At 38.3% G+C, this 17277-nt stretch overlaps 1 non-coding gene across 1 annotated transcript; it reads right to left on the bottom strand.

The window, feature by feature from the left end:
- Nucleotides 1–15360: 15360 nt before the first annotated feature.
- On the bottom strand, nucleotides 15361–15470 carry LOC126500059 (U6 spliceosomal RNA). The gene has a single exon (XR_007591238.1). It is a non-coding gene; the product is annotated as a U6 spliceosomal RNA (small nuclear RNA).
- Between the last annotated feature and the right edge of the window lie 1807 nt (nucleotides 15471–17277).

Raw genomic sequence — 17277 nt, 5'->3', positions numbered from 1 at the left:
CCTTCTCCCTATCACTGTCCCTGGCCTTTGTAGTGCAACCCACTGGAAGACCTCATTCTATCAGACAAAGGCAGATTTGCAACCTTCTGCTAACCTGAAGCAAGAACTAAAATAAATCCACAGTGATCTCTCTGATTGCATCACTTTAGGAAAGTTTTATAGTGGAGTCATTTGAAGGTTGTCTCTGTGATGCTGACTCCTGGAACAAATTGTAGGGCCTTGATTTGAGAAGCACTCAGTGCTCAGCACTCAGCATCCTGCTGAGCATTGATGGCTCCTGCTGGGTCCCCCCCACCTTTTTTCTGGATCTTCTTTGTTCCCACCTGCTAGGTACCTTGGTTCTAAAATGGTCTTGTTCTGCTTTCTATACTAACAGACAAGACTGTTTAAAGTGTTTTGAGAGATACTAAGGAAGTAAGCGAGCATCTTATACTGCCAAATTATGAAAAGGAACTTGACATTAAATATTATTAGACCCAGAAATAATAGCAGTTATATGCTGATTTCAACATCTTCAAAGAGAGCTGGAGGTAAAGGCTTTTCTCTGGAGCCTCCAAGAGGAAATCAATCTGTTAAACACTGATAAATAACAGCCATCGAGCTCAGACACGCCTATACTAATACCCGAGGGACTTATTTTAAAAATGTTGTGAAGTGACCTGTAAAGTAATTAGAGCAAATTGTAGCCCCAAAGTAGGGGGCAAAGTCTGTGAGAAATGCGGATTCAGGAGCCAGGCAGCCTGGGTTCACATCTCAGTCTGATTCTTACTAGCAGTATAATCTTGCACCAGACATTAACACACCTGACCTTGGCTCTTTAAAATCTTTATTACAGAGAGAACATGCTCATCTTCTTAGACTCAGGTGAGCAATAATGAAAGGCTCCGAGAACAAACAGAGAAATGTCTGAGCTCACAACCAGGTCTCCACTTCTGCTTTACCACCAATGAAATTAGTCCTCCCATGTATTGGCTCAGTTTGGCAATTACGAACTATTCCGCTTCCCACGGGATGACCCTTCAAATATTAGAGACACACGATAGAATCTTCTTTCTTAAAATAGTTCCCACACTGAGCAGACTTCAAATTTGTTATATACGGCCAACTCAGTATGTGGGCTGACTTAGCAGCCAATTCCACTCTTTCTTATCCTAGCTTGCTGCTCCCTACTCCAGCACCAGAAGACCAAAAAATATCCATTCTCCCAGAATCCTTGGCATCTGGGAATAGGGAGATGGCCACATCCTGGTCAGTGAAGCTTAAAGGAAATTTACTTAGGGACTTTTGATATCTTCATAAAGGAGACCCCCCTTTCCAGCAAACCTCCCTCCTTCTTCTTGCTTTTAATGTTGGTGTGATGTCCACAGGCTGGGCTGGTAGTGCTCTATGTGAGACCCAGATGTGAGAATGCTGCAGATGGAGGAGCAGGAGGGTGTGGAACACCTGAACACTGATAGATGGAAGGAGACACTGTGTGATGACAGCATGTGGTTTTGAGTGTCTTCTAGGTTAAAAAAAAAAAATACTTGTTTGGTAAGACCGAATGTAAGTCTAAAGACTTTAGCTTCTGTTAATTCAGTTATATTCTTATTATTTGGAATGAAGGTTCTAGTTAGGGGTGGTTTCTTTGGTGCTGGACTGAACCTGGAACTTCATGAAGAGTCAGCAGGCTCTCCCACCAAGCTGTACCCCGACTACTAATGTCACTTGTTTGCTATGGTCTTTTTTCTCCTAGTTACACTTCCTTCCATGGAAATCACTCTGGTGTCACCACTTTCAACGTATATTTCCCATTTTCCATTTCTGATGGTGTCCTAATACCCAAGGAATAGTTATAAGATAGTATATGTGTGTCTTTTTAAAGTTCTAGAACATAAGAAAATGTATCCATAGCTAGAAATGTTAAGAAGGTTGCCTTTATTAAACTATCATGAATCTCCATATAAAGACATACCAATAGCAGATAAATGATCTAAGATTTAAAATTAGAAAGTAGCAAAAGAAAAGTATACATAGAAAGATATACTTAATTTTTGAAATGGAGACAACCTTTATGCATATATGAAGAAATTCCATAGATCTACAGAGTGAACAGATCAGGCCATATGAAACCAAAAGTGTCTGTGTACAAAAGGAGAAAACAGTAGGTAAAATAATTGGGGCCATTTTATAATTATTATTGTGAATGTTTTCTGGGATCTGAGTTTATGAGTGGTTGCAGAGGCAGCCTTAGGGTGCTTTTCATCATGTCTCTTGCCAAATTTGTTGCTTGGAATGCTAGAAAAAGTTTACACCACTGAGGGCCCCTCCCAGACCTAAAGATTGTGCCCCTAACTGACAGAAATTAGCGCCACTGTCAAGTTCAAATGAAAATATATCTTTTTCCTTCACAAGAAGGGGGCAAAAGCAATTGTATACCATTTGTGGACAAAGATTGCCTTTTATGTTTTTCTCTTTTTAAACTTTTAACAAGGACAAACACAACAGTATTTCTTTTATTCATCATTCTTTCATGTTTCCTCACTTAAAAAAGAGAGAATGCAGATCATAACCATGCTAATTAACTACATATATGAAGTATTCAGTGTGTTCCCATTTCTTCCTTAGATGGCTTGGAAGGAGTTGGTAGGTAGTGGGCATTGGAAAGCATTATCAGCCACAAAACTGTCTTTGTCTTCCTGGGAGAAGACAAGAAAACTGGCTACTAACTTTAGTTCCAAAACTCCTTGATTCTTAACTTCTTTAATTCATTAACTTGGTGATCCTATTCCTCATCAAAGAACTCTATTGTCTATTTAAACTGTTGTGTGTTGAGGAACACATAATAATGTAAGTGCCCATCTTGCTTAATTGGGTATCATAACCCAAGGGACAGGAATCTTTGGGCATTACTTGAATATTCAGAGTATCTACAATATTCAGTTTCCACCAATGAGAGAAATGGAAGATAAAAGAAAAACAAAAAGTTTTAAATGATTTATTTTCTCTCTGAATTCCCAAGTCAGTCTAGTCAGGAGATGGTAATATTTAGAATCAAGTGCTCTTTCAGGCCTGCAGGACCCTCCTTGTCTCTCCAACTCTCTACCTCTTTCTCTCACCCTCGTCCCTCTCCCTCCCCTCTTCCTCCCTGCCTTCCCCACCTCAGAAAGTAATCTCATCCTTTCGTCACATATTATTGAAATCCCAGTTCTTTAAAAAACTCTCATTTTTGCCCAGACTGAGAGCATGTCATTTGGAAGTGATGTGCAAGGCAAGAGATAACCAGGTAGAACTCAGCGATTCGCCACAGAAAATGGTTCCATGTTTGGCTGTAATGCTATCAGAGCCTGTCCCTCAATAGCTCTTTACTGCTCCAGCTCTGAATCTGCTGATTCAAGACTTTGCCGGCATGGGGAGGTGTGAGGGTGGCAGAGAAAGGGGAGCCTGGCAGTGCAGGAAGAGTCAGGAGGAAATATTAATAGTCCTTCCAGAACACATAAGAAGCAACGGGGATTTTTTTTTTTCTAAAGGAACAGTGCCCCCCCACCCCCTCCTTCTCTTTCCCCTCTTTACTTCTCATTCTGTCTTCATTTCATGCTGTGGTTGTGTTGATTGGGAAGGAAGAATCTTCTCAGCTAGCTGCTAAGAACCAAGCAGATGCACTTCAGTTGAAAATGGTTCAGGGTTAGCCAAATTCCGGCGGCAGATGCGATAAAGGTAAGTAGGGTGTTTGGGTGTTGCAGTAATGGGAATTCAAATACCCATTCAAATCACCCAAAAGCACACATACATTTCCATTTGTATAGGTTCCAAGGAGAATCAACACATACTCCCAAAGGGCTGACAGAATAGAAACATCTAGGAATGTGTTAGATCTAATTCCACTTCTTTAATAACCCTTCCTTCAGTCCCAGTGTTTTCATACAAATTCAGAGTAGGGTAGCCAACTTCTATTGTCCTTGAACTAAAAGGCTATAAAGTAGTTATATTTCCATTTTAACAGTGATTATCTCATTTTAATGGTAGCATCTAAACTGTCCTTTTATTGGGATTTAAACATTTTAAATTCATAGAATAAATAAGCTGTCATTTTTCAAATATTCTTGTTTCTAATATTGGATTTCTAACTTCTCCTTGTGCTTAAATCATGAACTTTTAGAGTCATGGACACATTTAAGTCCTCATTTGTCAATAATGCTCTTGAGAGCATAGAGCAGGCTCCACCAGACTGTGGTAATAAATTCACAGATTATATTTATGCTCCCACATATTTTAAAGTGTCTAATTTCACATCAGACTCCTCAGATACATTTCAGAGATGATGTCTCCAATCAAAAGAAGGTATTAATTAAGGGAACGGATAAGGGGCCTTATGAATCAAAGGGAACATGAACATATAAGTCATTCATGTTTAAAATTTTATTCATGTCTGTGGACATTAGCTGGTTTAAATATTTAACCGTGCAAATAATTGATCTACTCTGTTAGGGAATGAGAAAAAGGAGGGGGAGTCTAGATTGTTTTTCCTCAGCTTCAGTCTAATCTTCCTGAACACTTTCCCTGCCTCTGCTTCTCATCTTTTCTCCTTACCCATCCTAACATACAGTAGCGTCCATGGATCTTTAGTTTTCTTATAACTTCAAACCTAATGCAGAGGTTAGTGAGCTACACTGAAACATGTATATGCATGTGATGTCTAATGATGAATGTTATATATACATTATATGCACATATATATATATACCAGAATTGTGTGAATGATGCACTATAGGTGGCTTTGTTCATCATCTTTACACTTAATGCCTGAAGATCCTATATATTTTGATGTGTGGTCATCATCTATTACTGACATGAAATGATGATTATTAAGAACAAGAAGCTTGTTCCTAATAATTTATACATGAATTGAAAGGACTTGTATTTTTTTTCTGGATAGCAACTGCAAGTAATTTTTACACAATTTGGAAAAAATATAATTACCTTTAAGCTAAGAAATTAAAAGGTAATATTTAAACCAAGAGTCTGGTTTATTAGTATACTGACTTAATGATCTGTCCACGTAAATTTACTGGACTGTTTTCAAAAATTTTGAATCCCTATAGGTTCAGTGACAAATTATTTCTTTTACATCAATAACTTTAAAGATATAAAAGGCCTAGAATATCTTACATATCTCTGTTTTTCCAAAGTAGAGAAAAATAAACATTAAAACTTGTAAAGGACACAAAATTGCTATTGATACAATTACAATATTTTATCTTTTAAATAAACTAAAAGAAAAGAAAAATCAGGTGAGTTAAAAATAATTCCACTGAAGTAAACACGGACCAAAGACAGTAGCTGAGAGAGACCATCTATATACCAGGTGGTGTTTGTGATATACTAAAGGACAAAAACTGGAAATCTTCAACTACGCCTAGTAGCTGTAGACAAAACTGGGAAACAGAACAATGGAATTTAGGAGCATGCTTGCAAACCAAGCAAACAAGATTCAGCACAACGGACAGCTCCCCTGCCACAGAAACAGCCTGAACTGCTTAAGGCTGTTTTCACTAATTAGAAATAGGTAACAAGGACCATATTCTCAAATCATCTATGAGATCGTTAATGGTGACCATATATGAAACACTTCCACCACCGTTATCAATGTCATCGTCGCCATTATCATAGTTAACATGTATTCCAGATACTTACATTATCTCATTTAACTTTTATAAAATCAGTAGTATTATCCTGCAAATAAGAGGGAGAGATGTAGAGGGGTTTTGTGATTTTCATATGGCCATCCAGCTGAGACAGAATAGAGATTGAGAGTCAAACTCATTAAGTGTAAGAGATATGAGTCTGGTGATCTGAGTTGTACCTTGATACTAGCATTTCTGTCCACCACAGCTGCTTCCATCACTCTAAAATCAAGCTTAAGTTTAAACAGACATTTAGGAATTAAGCCCGGATACCCTGGATGAATTTAATAGCACATGGTCCTTTAATCTCCCTAAGATTTATAGCATACGGCATTTAATATGTTTATTTTTTCTACAATGAACAGTAAACATTTCTAACAGATCTCCGAAGTCTCTAAAAGGATGGTGCGTCTTCACAATGACTATTCTACCTGGAGTGTAATAATGCCACTTAGCCAATAAACATCACCTAAAGATTGGTTTTGTACTACAAACTGCTCGAGACAATTCCAAGGTGGCTAGCTGAGATGGCCCACCCTCATGCAACACTCCAGCCAGTACTCCAGATAAACTGCACTATCCCATTACTCAGAGACTGGCAACAAATGAAACAGCAGGTTCTTCTGAGACTTAACCATTGTTTCAGTTTTTACAGGGTTCCTTAGAGATTATGTCACCCCCAGACAGCAAGAAGTAATTTAAGAATACGACACCCACTTTCCCAATAGAAGGGGTGGGTGGTTTGGGGTCTTTCTCAGAGTTATAGATAATTGTCATCATGTTAGGGAGTTGTTTACAAGTTGTTATAAGGTATGGGGGCTGAACAAAAGGGATTAGATTCAGGGATCTTGTTCAGAAAAGGAAAGGGGGGGATAGATAGGATAAAAGGCAGATTATTAAATCTACTTTCTAACTAAAAAAGTAACTTTGTTTTAAATAATTTATATTGGTAAGGATCCTTGTATATTGATAACAAATTTAAGGTTTTTTTGATATATTGTGTATATATATGTATATATTTCTACTTCTGTTTAAGATATTTTTTGTCTACTAATACACATTTAAGGTTATATATGTCATGCTGTATATAAGTCTCCACTTCTGTTTAAAATATCTTGGTAAATTGGTACAAATTTAAGGCTATTTTTTGTTATACTGTATATATGTTTCTACTTGTGTTTAAGATATTTTGTATATTGTTACAAATTTAAGGCTATTGTCCTTATACTGCACATCTGTTTCTATTTTGTTTAAGGCATTAACTATAACTATATCTCATAACTATACAGCTTGTTTATTTTTATTGGAATTTTTAGTCTTAAAAACTATATGGGACAATAAAGAGATACAGGTTAATAATTATTCATAATAATAAGACTTATAGTCAAGTTAGTTAGGTTTTCTAGGCATACAGAGACATGATTCAAATGGATAAGTAATTTTTAAACATTTCAAAGACCTACAGAATATAGCATTTAAAATATTTTAATAGCTTAAACTTTTCTTGACATAAGACACATCTGCACCTGGTGGCACCAATCTACTTCTAAAAAGAATGACAGGCACCAAAGACACTCCGTTTAAAGTTTGCTTTCTTTGTGGCACAAGTTGAGCTTTTAGAGCAAGAAATTGCCCTTGCCTCAACTGCTGACAGTATGCTGTCCAGACTGAATAAGCAGGACACAAAGGTGACTACCAAACTTTGCTAAGACAGGGTTAAAACAGTCCTTAAAATTTTTCTGCTTCTGGAAAAAGGTTTGTCAGATATTCTAGGCCTGTAGGCTAGGGTTAGATGCCCCAGTGTTACAGAGGAAACTTGGGTGACTGTCCTGGCAGCCTGCTGTTTCTGTCATTTCTCACATTTTTTAGAAGTCACTTGCCTGTACTTTACTTACTCAGGTAATATTATTTTTCTTCTCAGGTCTTTGATGGAGTTGAAGACTAGACAATTATAGTGACAGTTCTTCCAGATCTTAACAAAAGACATACTAGGAAAATATACAAAACTTTGGACTCTTCAGGAGAGGACAGCTATTAGAGTAATCTCTTTAAATTTACCAATTACTCATAAGTAAGACCATAGTCTGGACATTTAGAATGTATTTCTTACTTAATTATTGTTCTTGCTGTATGTAGTTTTATTTTTGTTAAGTTATTACTTTTCCTTTCTATCTGGATAATACTTGATAATAATTTTATTGCATATAGTTTTATTATATTAGGGTTAAACCCTTTCCTTCTTAATTAGACAAAAAGGGGGAAATGTTATGGAATTCCTGTCACTCTACCACTATCCAATAGAGAGCAGCATTTTTTTTTTTTGGTCCAAGGTGCAGAGTTTTCATTGTGAATAGATGTTACCCAATAAAAAGGAGGATCAGAGAGATGTGTGGCCCTTTAAGACCAGGAACAAGCAGCAGATGCAGTGGCTGGGTGCTAGGTTCAGATTCTCATTTGTCTTGTGATATTTGTGTACAAAATTTGTTTGCTAATAAATGGTGAAGAAATCCATTGACCCACCTTTATCATTGCTCATCCTTTAATTTTGCATCTATCTTCTACTAAAACCAGTCCCTGTGACTATCTGACTACCCTACCAAAGAGAGTATATCCTAGGATGTAATCTCTCTCTCCTATTCCACATTCCAGCTGTTAGCACTATCATTGGCCACGGCCTTTTCAATGTTCCTACTTTTCATTTTCACTAGACCTTTCCTACCTTATCCATTCTTTACTCCTTCCTGATCTCCACTTGTTGGACTCACCATCAGGTCATCTGACTTCACTAGCTTCATAAGCCTCCTTCAGGAAATGCTTGTTCTGTTTAATTATTGTTTGCTTATCATAAAAGATAATGGATTTCATTATCATACCTTCAATCATGTACATCATATACTTTGCTCATTTTCACACTTTCCCATTATCTTCCCTTCTACTGCTGTCTCCTCGCTGGTCTTTCTCACTCTCATAATCACCTTTTTAATGTCCCTATTTACACACACCCCACACACATTTGTACATGAATGTATATAAAATCTAGATTCTGCATAAAAGAAAAAACATTCAATATTCATCTGAACTTGCCACAATTGTGGTGGTTTGAATGAGAAATGTCCTCCATATACTCCAGTATTTAAATACCTGGACCCCAGCTGGTGGCCTCATTTGGGGAGGGTGTAGCCTCCTGGAGGAAGTGCATCACTGGGAGCAGGATTTGAGAGTTTATTGTCTCACCCTGCTTTCAGTCCATCATCTGCTTCCTGTGTGTGGATGAAGGTGAGATCTACCAGCTTCCTGCTCTGGACTCCTGCTGCAATGCCTCCTTCAACATTACATTACTCTAGTCCTCTGGACCATAAACTGAAAAAGAACTTGTTCTCCAAGAAGCTGCTTTTTAGGACATGGTATTTTGTCACAGCAACTGAAAAAATAACTAATACAATGAGAATATCCAGATTGATACATTTTCATGTAAACAACATAACTGTGTTCTTTATGACTGTATTAATATTTCTCTTATTTAGACACTTAAGCTGATTACATATTTTGGCTATTGTGAGCAGTACTACAATAAGCATAGATGTGTCGGTAGCTATGGTGTTTTGACTTAGATTCCCTCAGTCATATGCTTAGGGTCATATTGTAATTCTAATTTTAATATTTTGGGGAATATCCATAGTGATTTCCATGATAGCTGGAATAATGTTTATTTCTGCCAGCATTTGGAATGTTCCTTTCCAGCATTTGTTGCTTGTTTTCTTGGAAGTCATTCTGACAGAAATGAGATGGAATCTCAACGTACGTTTGATTTGCATCTCACTGATAGCTAAGGATATTGATTGTTCTTGTATTTATTGGCCATTTGTCAAATCAGTCCTGAGCGGAACTCAATGCTGCAAGTGCCCAAATGCCTTATTTAAAATTATACTACATATCCATAGTAGCAAAACAGCATGGTACTGGAATAAAAAAGACTTCTATAACAGACCAATGAAATAGAATAGAGTAACAAGAACGCATACACGGAGGGAGTTGTCACTAGAAATTTTACAAAGGTACTTCAAATACTTAACTTCAATTCAGATCGGCAAATCCTACACAGTTTTGACTTTCCGGGTCTCTTGCTCAGGGTTCTACCATGAAAGCATATAAAATCTTAAATCCTACTTTGAATGTGTCCAAATTATATTCTAACCCACTGTATTCCTTCAGTTTCTGTCTTTTCTTATCTCTGAGGAATGAGATAATCTCTTCACTGTCATCTGACATCTCAGATCTGTGCTTTTGGGTCCAGATGCCCTCTCCTACTTAAGAACCTCGTTTCTCGCTCCTTCTCACCAGCATATTTGCAAGGTCTCTTCCAGCTTGGAGAACACCAATTGCTTTGTTCTCTGCTTGCCTCTCCAGTGGCTTCCCACCCACTCTTTTTCCTTTCCAGATTTAGAATGAAAAGTTTCCTTCCATTTGGCTTCTGTTCTTGCTGATCTCTGATGTTTCTGATGACTTTGAGAGTAGCTTCTCAGTTCAGCGGGCTTCCCATCATTTTCTCTTGACACTTGAGAAGAGTATGCTCTGGTTTCCACAGTTCCTTACAACCTTCTCCCCTCATTTCCCAACATTATTTTGTCGTCTCCTTTCTGTCTCTCTAGACTATCTCATTTCCTTTGCTTCTTTGTCGCTTCATGAACTTTTCCATACATAAATCTCTAGTGACCACAGTCTTTCCCTTGGCTAACGCTTACTGTTCCAGCTGTGCTGATAAAACAAAACAACCTCCCTTGAAAGTTCATCTGAGGTGGGTCACTAATTTCCTCCACTGTCTCTAGATTATTTTCTGAGACATTATTTAGATCAGAAAGTTGTTTATCAAAGCAACAGACACACATACACTTATTCACTATTTGTAATCACTTGTTCTTATTATAAAATATGTTGTCTATGCCATTGACTGTCTTTCATCTCTGTGTAGAAGAAGGTAATCCTTTTAATCAGTGCTGCGCACTCTGTTTCCAGTGCCTGGACTTTGTAAACAATACTGTGATAAGTATTACTGAAACTAAATTCTTGTACCCAGTTACACTTTTATTCAAATATAATTGTTAAGGGAAATGGATATTCATATGACTTTTATAGTAAATTGAAAAACTGTCCTTCAAAAATGATTGTGTCGATTTGAAATTTCACTGTGCCGTATGAAAAATTCTTTTTTTTCTGGACTTCCTTAGCGGTAGCTACCATTTAAAATGTTTATGCAACTTAGAATATGAAGTTGCAAGTTGAAGCTGAACTTCCTCTTTTTTAAAAAAAAATATATATATATATTTGTTGGCCATTTTCAGTCTAATCTTCTAGGGTAACTTTTCTCCAAAGACAATTGTACGCTTATTGACTTTCTCAGGAGGGGATGGAAAGAGGGACACAAAGGAAGCAAAAGAATAAAGACCGGGCTGCAGTCCTTGTCTTACAGAGCATCTCGAGACACTGTGAATGTCTCGAGCTCTTAGTGCAGGCAAAGACAAGACCTCTTCATTAAGGATCTCCCCTATTCCTGCCTCCTGACAACACGGGTGAATAACAGTGTCTGATGTTTTGAGGTAGAATGCAGAGAATTCACACACGTGTGTAGCCTCACTCTCTCTTAGCTTCAAAGCACCGTCTAAAGCATGCATTGCAATGCGAGTTTTACAGCTGTCAGCTCATCATCTCCTCTGGCTTCCACCACCAGAGTGAGATCTCCAGCCCTATGCTCATTTCAGAACTCCACTCCATCTTAACAACTTGGATACACTGTGAAGTTCACCGAGCAGGGTTTGACTGGTATGGAAATGTGTTTGCCTTTGATGCTGGCAAAACATATTTGTTGGAAATTTGGGATCTGTCAAAAAGGGAGGCTTGGGGGAAGACAGAGGGAAATTATCTATGTGGCAACAAAAGTGGACTGGAAACACTAGAGAAAATAGCCACCATTATCACTCAGGGTTCTTACAGCACACCACCACCTCAGATATAGTCAGCTTTGCATGGGGCTTCTTCTTATTCTAATTGGAAGCTTAAATTCCCCCTCTCCCTCTCAGCTAGATTAGGGGGATGTTTTTAATCCTCTCACCTAGGGGTTGCCAAAAATGATCTGGGATTTGAAATATGACACAGCATATTGACAGAGCTGTAGAAGCAAAGTTGAAATATTTTTTTTTATTTTTAAAATCTTGGATAATAACTTTTCCCTTTATTTGTAACTTCACTTAAGATTAAAAGGAAAAATTCAATCACATACATAGCCTAAAATGTTTGGTTCTGCTTCCATTTGGTCTTCCTATACTTTTCAATTCAGATATTCCAAGCCCAGAAAGTAAAGCCCCATTGTTTTGGTTACTGCTCTATTGCTCCAAAGAGATACTGTTACCAAGGCAACTTAAAAAGGGAATTCACTTAATTGGGGGCTCGCTTACAGTTTCAGAGGATTAGTCCAGGACCATCATGGCTAGAAGTGTGGTGGCAGGCAGGCAAGTATGGGGCTGGAGCAGTGGGTGAGAGCTTATATTTTATTCACAAGATGGGACTGGTCTGGGCTTTTAAAGCCTCAAAGCCTGCCCCCAGTGACACAATTGCTCCAACAAGGCCACACATTCTAATCCTTCCTAAACAGTCCACAGACTAGTGCCCAGACATTCAAATATATAAGACCTCCGGGGATCATTCTCTCAAACCACACCTATTGTGGTAGTTTGAATGTAGTCCCCTCCCTAGTCTTATAGGGAGTGGGGCTATTAGAGGTGCGCCTATGTTGGGGTGGGTTTGACTTTGTTGGACAAAGTGTGACACTATGGGGGTGGCTCTTGAGGTCTTTTGCTTCTCTCAGTGTCACAGTCTATTTCCTGTTGCCTGCAACGTGTAGGACTTGTAGCTCCAGTGCTGTGTCTGCCTGCACACCCATGCATGGACTTGTAGCTCCAGTGCTGTGTCTGCCTGCACGCCCATGCGCGCCATCATGATGATAATGGACTGAACCTCTGAAACTGTGAGTGACCCCCTCAATGCTTTCCTTATAAAAGTTGCCATGGTCATGGTGTCTTTTCAAAGCAATAGAAACCTAACTAAGATATCTATTCTACACCAATTTCTTCCTACGAATAAGGAAAGGGGTACCTCAAGATATTAGATGCACCTCAGGCTTCTTCTGCAACTATGTGGAGAAAGACAAACCAGGATCTTGACTCCTAAGTTTGTGTTCTAGTGCTTCAGGACACAGCTGGTTTCTTGCTGTAACTTTCCAGGGAAGTTTCTCCCCTTTATAAGCTCAAGGCTGACAAGTGAAGTGGGAATACACTCCCTGTGTCCAGAGCAGGTCCCACAGTAAGAGACTGTGGTTTCCTGTGCTCTCCTTCCATCATCAGGCCCTCCTGAGGACTTGACCTAAACCTCCTCAGCCTGTACCTCACACTCTGGAGCTGAAATGACTTTTCTCTTTAAAAAAAAAATTATTTGATTGTCTTCAATCTTGATTTGTAACAGTGAAATCATTTTTAGCATTTTTAGATTATTCTTAGTGACTAATATCAAATGATAATTTGACAGTTTATAGACACACTTCTAAAGAGTCTGTAACTAATTTTAATGCAAAGCTCATTTTTTGCTAATTTAATACTTGTCTTTATTGCATTATATATGTTGGGTTAAAGCTATTAGCATTCTATTTGAGCAAAAACATGTATTTCTAGATCTCAGCTTCTGGAATGAAGTAGGACTTTGACAGCATACAATTCCATTTTTCAAATTGTCTGAGCATCCTGCAAGTATACTTATTACATTCAATGCAAAAAAATTAAACTCAAAGCTTAATGAAAATGCAGCTCAGTTCTGAGACCAAGAACTGGGTCTGCAACTCTCGGACTGTTCTGGGTCACAAACTTCTGCTTATTTACTCTGATAAAGTATTTGCTGCTTTAAAGAGTACTGCATAGTAAAATAAGCTTCACTGAAGATGAAGGCCATCAGGGCTCTTGAGGAAGCACCAAGAAAAGCAAGAGACATTTAAAACAACAGCTTTGGAGAGAAGAAACAAGTGACATTATCAATGTCGAAGTCAGAGTTTGACGGTAAGACACAAGAGACGGCGGATGCCATCGATAAATCGTCCCATTAGAACTCCTCTTTCCTTTGTAAAAATAGATTTTCAAAAACTATTTCTCAATGAATGAGGCCACACAGATTCAGCAAAAAAATTCTCTCATTTGTAGGTGTAAGCTTTGAATTTTCATATATGTATGCTTCATTTGAGATGCCCACAGAGCTCAGGGGTTTAGTAAGAGCCATGGAGGGGACCCTTTTAAGAGCAGAGACAGAATGCAGTTATATAAAGGTAGAAAGTGGTGGTACAGGTGGTATAAAGGAAAACTGCCGATTGTTGAATATCCATGTCTTAAATTCAAGTAGAATTTCTGAACTGCAACATCTGGAAGGAGCTGTCACTGGGAAGAATCTGCCTGCGGAAGACCTTCTGACACATGACACAGATACACTACGAACACCCTTCGCTTCAGAACCACAAGTAAATCTTACTATTCAATGCACTGTAAAGAAAATGGTTACGGAGACTTTCACCAATGTTCAAGAAAGCCGCCGAAACCAGTGTTTGGCAGGGTCGCACGCCCTACAAGAGGTCATTGACTGAAGCTGTGAATAGGAAACCTAGGTTGCCATGGAAACCCTAGGAAGTTTGGAGATGCCAGGATTGTGGGATTCCACCAAGAAACAAAGAAGACATAGAAGAGAGTCAGGCTGAAAGAGGGCAGAACTGACGGCACCAGAATGCCCGAGTTATTTGGTACCCAAATGATTCCATTACAGTCCAGACTCTGGGAATAGGGTACCGGATTTGTTGCTCTGTTACTGGGATTTAGTCTTGCTTTGGTCCGATCTTTCCTTGTTATGTTCCCATGCCTCCCTTCTGTAATGAGAATATTTATTCTGTGTCATTAATATAAATATGTAGCTTGTTTATTGCTTTTACTAGGTTCATAGTTAAGAGAATGCTTTGACTCTGAGAAGGGACTTTAAACTGTGGACTTTTATATAATGTGGGGACTGCTAAGACCTTCAGGACTCTTACGTGTAGACAGAGCACATTTTGCACTCTAAGTTGGCTTTGAGGTTTAAAGGATCGAGGGAGGAATGGTATAGCTTAAAAGTGTTATTTTGAGTGTTGACAAGGGGTGGAACTGTGATTGTTAATCTTCATTTTCAACGTGATCAAGCAGGAATCATCTAGGACAAACCCCTCCAGTCATATTTGTCCATTGAAGGAAGGCACACCTGAGTGCTGGCAACAGCATCTCATCAGCTTTAGTCCCAGACAAAATAAGAAGGGGAGGAGGAAGCCGATACCACCTCCCTGCTTCCTGATTGTGGTTGCTATGTGACCACTTGCCTCATGGCCCTGTGGCCACAGATAAGGCCATGTTCACCACTATACCTTCCTTTCCATGTACTGAAAGTTCTGAATCCAAATAAGCCCCTCATCCCTTAAGTTACTTCAGATATTTTTATCAAAGGAATGCTCTAAGTAACTAGTATAGTTATCATACAAATAGTGGGCTTCACTGTGACAATGTATTCTATTACTCCCTCTTGTTCTCTCTCCCTTTTCCTCTTAGACCTCTTCCTCCCATCTCATGGTCCACTTTGTACTTTCATGTATACATATAGGGAACACCTCATGAATTTGCATGCCATCCTTGCACAGGACCCACGCTAATCGCTGTATCATCCCAACTTTTTATATATGTGGTGCCAAGATGATAACAGCACAGGCCTTTTCAACAGCAATTGGATGGGTACGAATTCTGTACCTGTTCAAACTATCAGCCAAAAGTACATGCGTATTGACTTAAATACCTGCAAAATACCAAAGTTCATAAACTCTTGCTCAGATAGATCTTGCAACATGAAGGAAAGATGATGGGTTTGGGAAATATGGGATCTGATATAGAAGTACGAAAAGCCATAACTGCACCAGAAATGATTAGGATGGACACAGGACTAGAGGAAAACTAGTCATGGGCAGCTGGATAGCAGGAGGTCTTATGTGGCTATCTCAGAGCAAATAAATAACAAGAGGTTTCTGTTATATGGAAATTTGGATTGAAAGGTTGTTTATTAAGCAGTTTGGATGTATGAGAAAAAAGCCACAAGATAAAAGTATATTAAGTAAACAACACACATAATTCCAGTAGTGTCGAAGTTGATCAAGAAAGGAAATGTTGTCTACTGAAATACATCGTTATATTCTGAAACTATGCCTAGTTCATCAAGGAGAATTTTCACAGTATTGGTAATAATACTAAATAAATATTTCACTGAAAGCTGTGGTACATATGAAAAGACTAAAAAGTGTGACTAATGGGGACACTTACAAATGCTAGCATCTTCGTTTGCTGCGATATAAACTCTGCATAAATGTGATGAGGCAGGTGTCTCCATAGAGATGTGAAGCAAACAGGAGCCAAAGAAGTTAAAAATTTCAAAGCTGTTGTTGCCTTTTCTTAGAATAGAGGAGGAGGAGGGAAGGCAGGGAGATTACTGCTGCTTTATGTCATATGTCTTTTTAGTACTGTTTGATAAATACATTTAGTGTCAAATAACATTATAATAAACAATGCTGGCATATTACACAAAACTTAACTTTGAAGTCATGAATATATTTTGAACTTCTTAATATTGAAATTCAGGCTCATTTACAATTTTCAAAATACCTAGTTATTCACAAAATAAAATTTAAAATCACCCTTTTGGTGTCATGTGTTGCCAGCCTACCTTTATTACTAGGTGTGTTATTTATACCACAGAAACTTTATTGTGAATACATTTTATATTCTTTTTAGTTCACCATTTTACAATCAAAGGCTTTTATATCTTTAAACACTTTTTATAAATGTATTTGATGGCATGACACATAACTATAACCATAATTTAGACGTTTAGTTTTTAGAAGATTTTCAAGTTATAAGTAATTCTATTTTAAGTATCCATTGATCATTCCTGGTATTTTACTATCGTTACCTAGGAAAAATTCCTGGAAGTAAAGTTGCTAGGCAGATGGTGACGACATTTTTCGAACATTTGGTACTTGTTATGAAATCATAGGCAGATTCTTCCTGCTCACATCCCGGTGACAAGGCTTGGGATGACCCACTTCAGTGCCACCCCACTGCCACTGTTTCTCATTTAAAACTAAAAGTAAGTAAAATGGGGAGATTTTATGCAAGATCTTGAAGTTTTGTTTTCAAAATTGGTGACAGGAAGAAGATGCACTCCTAAGAAAAGCTCTGACTAAGAAAATGATGGCCTGTCCCCAGTGAACCCACAGTGGCCCTCACAGCTATCTGTGTGCTGAACTGTGTTTTTCAAAGGAACAAAACAGCAAAAGGGCTACATAGAACTACATAAATCTACACAAAACTCCACAGAACACCGTAGAACTGCATCATGCCTTTTCAGACTTGAAGTCTCTCCTGCTATTTAGGTCAGAGCACATGAATCAAGACTCTCCACTCTCTTTTGCCCATAACTGCTCACCCGGGATACTAAGACTTGCTGAGGAATCTGCCTAGGGTAC

This window comes from Alexandromys fortis, unplaced genomic scaffold (assembly GCF_014885135.2).
Source record: "Alexandromys fortis isolate MF-2015 unplaced genomic scaffold, M_Fortis_MF-2015_v1.1 scaffold_36, whole genome shotgun sequence".
Classification (NCBI taxonomy): domain Eukaryota; kingdom Metazoa; phylum Chordata; class Mammalia; order Rodentia; family Cricetidae; genus Alexandromys; species Alexandromys fortis.
This window is presented reverse-complemented; position numbering and strand designations above follow the sequence as displayed.